The sequence below is a fragment of the Cervus elaphus genome, chromosome 19 (assembly GCF_910594005.1).
Source record: "Cervus elaphus chromosome 19, mCerEla1.1, whole genome shotgun sequence".
In the NCBI taxonomy this organism is placed as follows: domain Eukaryota; kingdom Metazoa; phylum Chordata; class Mammalia; order Artiodactyla; family Cervidae; genus Cervus; species Cervus elaphus.
Window position 1 is genome coordinate 46,892,725 of NC_057833.1, and position 6,000 is coordinate 46,898,724.

Sequence of the window (6,000 nt, forward strand, 5' to 3'; positions counted from 1 at the left end):
ACAGAACAGAGCAAGGTGGACACTGAGCCAGGCCCACACGTCAGGTCAATACAACAGTTTTGTGAAGCCTGCCCTCTGGCCATGTGAAGCCAGTCCATGGCGCCAGGGCATTTGGGCATACATAGCAGGCTCCATGGGTGCTCACCTCATCGCCCCCTGGGGGACTCAGAGAGACGATTACATGCTGTGTCAGCAAATCTGTGAAGCTCCGTGTCTCCCTCCCAAGAGTCAGCATTCTCATTCTTGGTATTCTTTGGTACTTCCTAGTAGCAGGAAAGACCTTTAGAAGCCAGTGTCTATACAAAACACCAGCTGGAAAACCACAGGTTTCTGCTTCCTCTAAGTGAGTGGGAGGGAGTGGAGCTGGGGCTAAAGCATGGATAAAGAATTACTAAGGATATAATAGGTATAGCCACGCAGAGCCCCACAACTTGAAAGACTTGAAAGGTTCAGGGCTAGGTTCAGGGCCACACCTGTGGCCAAGTCACCACCCACCACTCCTCTCCCCCCAGTCCTGCCCCGCCTCAAAAAAATAGCCACCCAGCAACCAATATATGAATCAGAGTATAATAACCACCATTTCTCTTGGGTCAGGAGTACTATCAGCCACTTGCTGATTATTATCTTGGTCATTCCTACAAAAAAAACCTAGGTAAGTAGTCATCTTTCCATTTTACAGGTGGAGAAACTAAGGCTCAGAAAGGTTAAGTAATTTGCCTGAATTATACAACTAGGAGTGGAAGATCTAAAGTTATTAATAGAACCCAGGCCTGTCAGAATCCAAGCTGCACACTTGGTCCATTGTCACATGGAAGAAAAACTTTTGGTCAAATGGAGATGTTTCTTTTCACATCTGAGTGTCCTTTCTATGAATGGATCAGAACATAGAAATACTTGGAAGCAATTAAGCATCATGTCAAGCCAACCTCTCCTCCCTGCCTTCCAGGCAGCAGGTGGTGGCGTCTGAGCACATCGAGGAATAGTGCCACTCCAATCAGTCCAGGTAGCAAAGGCCTGCAGTGATGTCCGTGAAGCTTCAGGTAATATTCCATTTGCTGAATTTTACCAGTGGTCAAAACACAAAACCAGATATTAAAGGCTTAAAAATGTATGGAAGAAAAATTTGCAGTTTATAAAATTCTAGCATTTTTTTTCCTTTGAATTGAGCTAAAACTGACATTATTCTCATTATTAAAGTAGAATACATTTTCCACTAGGTTTGACTCAAAGATCTAAGAAGGGAAAGGAAGGGCTCCCTGGGGACCTCCTCCCAAATGTAGTTCCTCCTCTGATCAGCAGTGATTAGGAGGCCTGCATGTGCCTTACCGTTCTCAGGTCAGAGACAACTTCGGAAACAAAAAGGTTTGCAAAAAAGACATCTGGTCCATCTATCTGTAAACTCTTCCTTATTCCTTGCAGTGGAGAAAAGAGTTCTATTCACAGCCATTGTTGCTGAAACAAGAGGGGGGAAAAGGGTGGCTTGAAAGTCAGCCAGGCAGCGTAACGCCACACCCACTCAGGGATATTTAAACCTGCTGAGCCTCTTGGAGTTAATCTCTCCCTGTAGTGACCTCATGGAGACAAGATATGTGTTTCTGGTGCCAGGAGGAGACTGTGGCTTCACACACAAAAAAGTTTATGAGGTTTAAAAGAATTCATTACTCTAGATAATACAGTAGTGACCCAGAGTTTACATACGCAAAGTGAATTTGGGCCCAATTGCCAATTTGGCAGCCTTCATTTGACATAAACTTGATTCCATTCCATTCCACAAATATTTCCTGAGTTCCTACTGTGTGCCAGTGCTTTGACCCAAAAGAGCTTATTCACTCTAGGAAGGGAGAGCAAATAGGTACTCAAAAGTGGAGGATCATTGAACAGTCAACAAATGGCTTTTGAGGGCCTACTAATGGCCAGGTGTTCAGAATGAGAGATTCTAGGAAAAAAAGCTTTTTGGAGGAAGTCTGAAGGCAAATTTGACACTCTTTTTTGATCAAACAAACCACAGTCAGTTTAATTTCATGGGCAAGTCCCTATTATTTAAGGACTTAAAAAAATGTTAATACTTTTTCATGTTAATTTTTACAGGAGGGAGAAAGTCCCTCCTTTTTCTTTCTGTCTCTACCACAGAGTCTGGAAAGCTGAAATAACTGTTCTAGCCACTCCAGTTGGTTTATTTTGCTTGTGTCTGAGCACAAGCCTAATAAATAATATAAATATAAGATAAGCACTAGTGACCACTTTCCACCAGCTGGAGGCTTTGTATTCATCAGCCACCATGTTGCAAGGCACAGACAGCTAACTTTTATGGAGCAGTCACTTTGTGCTAGGAACTATTCTGAAGTATTTACGTATATCTCCTCTCCACTCCTCACTTACTATCACTCCCATTCTACAGATGAAGAAGCAGGTTTGGTGGGGCCTTAGAGCTTGCCCATGTCTGGTAAAGGGCAGAGCTGCTAGCTGAGCTTGTCACCAGTCACTTAGGACATCTCCCAGTCTTCTAAATGAAGTCATTCTTAAAGGATGGCCCCAGACCTGCAGAAGCAACATCCTCTGGGAGCTTGTTAGACTTGCAAATTCTCAACACTCACCCCTGACCTACAGAATCAGCGTCTAGGGGGTGGGGCCAGCACGCTATGTTTCAACAAGCCCTAATGGGGATTCCAATGTGTGTTAAAGATTGAGGACCCCTCTTTAGAATATGTGAGGAGCCTCTGTTGTCCTCTTCTGGACATTCCTGTGGGGGACTCCTCTTTGGGTTCTAAATCTTGGAATTCTTTTTTGATTCTGGGTCCTGGATGATCTTTGCAGTTGCCTTAATGCAGGAAGAAGAGGGATTCTTTGATGTTATGGCCCCAAGTCCACTTTGGGCTTTAGGTTCACAGCTACCTAAACTGAGCAGTGCTCCAAGACGCACTGTGCAATGTCAGGAGCAAGTCTTTCTAACCCAGGCTGTAGTGGCTTAATTGCTGTTCCAGGCTCTGCAGAGTCTTTTCAATACACGCCAAAGCACCTCCCAAATTCTACCTTGGGAAGCCCTATCTGGAGCTCCCACTTCCCTCCCAGCACCATCTTTGACTCAGGTGGCCTCTAAGGGTCTCTGGAATTAGGGCCCAGAGCCATAGAGGTCCATCTGATTTCCAGAGCAGGTGACTTTTTTCATGGACTCAGAGCTAGAAGAGGCCTTTGGGAGCACTCAGTTCAATCCCCTGATTTTATCAATAGAGGCTGAGGGAGTAGAAGTGGTCAGTCCATATTTATCAGACAGACACTGGAAGGATGGGATAAAACCCATTGGAGAAGTGGTGGAGGCATGTTCTGAGTCTGCACTGCAGGATACTGCCTCTGTGACACTCAAGAGAAGCTTCATGTCACCAGCTCAGGGCACATGCCTACTGACTGAGCTACAAACAGGCCCCAGGTGCTTCAGCTCCTGTTGGACAATGTTCATAGCAAACTCGGGGTTGACCCACACTTTCTAATCCTCTTCTTGAGAATGGAGAGAAATCTCAGATCAGCAGAGTAGAAAAGAGGACAAACAGGGCTACTGGCCTGAGAGAAGAAGCCAAAAGGTTTTTCTACTTGCAGTGATTTCCTTTGGATGAAATCTAGCCCAGGTTTGAGCTGTCCAAGGGATTGTTAAGGGAATATTTATAATGTTGATGGGATTAGAAAGAGAATACTGGGGACCATCAGGAAAGGGACTTTTAAGGGAGGGTGAGAATGACTGTGTTTGTTTTCTCCAAGACCATTTGGAAGATAAATTCAGGCCCTTCCAGAATGGCTACCACCATGCTCCCTTGGCACAAGTTTTTATTTCCCAAGGGAACAACGGCAAGGGGCCACCACATCTCCCAGGTGAGTCCCAGCAGAGAGCCTCTGTGTGCTCTTGAGGATGGCTCAATAGAGGCCGAATTAATTTACTTAAATTGTGCCACACTCAGGTGCTCAGTGTTATTTTAAAGTGATATGAACATCAGAACTCTTGTTTCTGAGTAGTTTATCTAGTGACGCCTCTTGGCATTCACAGGCAGCCAATTTCTTCCTGAGGAATTTCCACTAATCTCTTCTCCAGGAATAGACCTTGGCTCCCAAGGCAGTGTCAGTGAGTTCAAGGCATAGCTTGAATTCAGCCCTAGCGCTGCCAAAGCAAAATGCCCTGACTGTAGGCAGGTGGGCAGAGATCTGTAGAGCCTTTACTGGGGTCCCTAGAGTTAGGCTGGTTGCAGTGGCCTCTGAGCTTTGGAGTCTTTCCTGCTTCTGGGACAAGGGGACCAGAGGTTTGAAGGGAAGGAGGTGACAGTAGGGAGGGGAGAGCAGAAGCTCATGTCCATACAGACAGCCTCCACCACTCTCTGACCTACTTCTCCTTCCTCACCTACTGTTTCTGTGACAACTTTCCCACCTCATCTGCATTTCATCTTTATGTCAAACAGATTCAAGCTAATTGGGATGAAATAGTGTTGATTTCCAGACTCTGATTCTCCCTGGTTAGTGATCTTTAACCAAATAGAAAATACAATTTGTAAAGTACCGTGTTCAGATTTGCTTGGAAGTAATATGGATGGAGAGAGTGGTAGGGTTACAGATGAAATAGGATTGCCTCCAAGTTGATTATTGTTGAAGCTGGGTAATGGCATTATTCACAAGAGCCAACAGGTGGGAATAACTCTAGTGCCCATGAACAGAGGATAAACAACATGTGCTGTATACTTACAATGGACTATCATTCAGCTTTGGAAAGGAAGGCAATCCTGACACAGGCAGCAACATGTATGAACTTTGAGGACACTATGCTAGGTGAAATAACGAGTGATGACTCAGATGGTAAAGAATACACCTGCAATGCAGGAGACCTGGGTTCTATTCCTGGGTTGGGCAGATCCTCTGGAAAAGAGAACAGCTACCCACTTCAGTATTCTGGCCTGAAGAATTTCATGGACTGTACAGTCCATGGGGTCACAAAGAGTTGGACACGACTGAGCAACTTTCACTTCACTTCAAAGGACAAGTACTATATAATTCCACTTATAAGAGGCATTGTGAAAAAAAAAAAAGAGGCATTGTGATAGTCAATTTCACAGAGAAGAAAAGTAGAATAGTGGTTGCCAAGGGCTGAAGGCAGAAAGGGGAATGCAGAATTGTTGTTCAATGGGAACAGAGTTTCAGTTTTGTAAGATGAAAAGAGTTTTTGAGATTGGTTGTAGAACAGTGTGAATGGTCTTGCTACTAAATGTACAAGTGGTTAAGATGGTAAATTTTATGTTATGTGTATTTTACCACAATTTAAAATTTAAAAAAAAAGTTTAAGGAGAGTGATGGTTATCGGAGTATTCATATACTATTCCATCTATTTCAACATTTGGTATTTTCTATATAAAAAAGAAGAGACAGTACTTTGCCAACAAAGGTCCGTCTAGTCAAGGCTATGGTTTCTCCAGTGATCATGTATGGATGTGAGAGTTGGACTATAAAGAAACCTGAGCACTGAAGAATTGATGCTTTTGAACTGTGGTGTTGGAGAAGATTCTTAAGAGTCCCTTGGACTGCAAGGAGATCCAACCAGTCCATCCTAAAGGAGATCAGTCCTGGGTGTTCATTGGAAGGACTGATGTTGAAGCTGAAACTCCAATACTTTGGCCACCTGATGTGAAGAGCTGATTCATTGGAAAAGACCCTGATGCTGAGAAAGATAGGGGGCGGGAGGAGAAGGGGACGACAGAGGATGAGACGGTTGGATGGCATCACCGACTCAATGGACATGAGTTTGGGTAAACTGCGGGAGTTGGTGATGGACAGGGAGGCTTGGCATGCTGCGGTTCATGGGGTTGCAAAGAGTCGGACACGACTGAGCAACTGAACTGAACTGATAATAAAAAACTAAACATGTTCAATGTACAGTTGCAGTGAAAGCTATCAAATACATTTAGTAATACCCTTTAAAAGAATTGCACAAAATCTACTTTTAAAAATACATTTAAAATACAATAGCTTTTC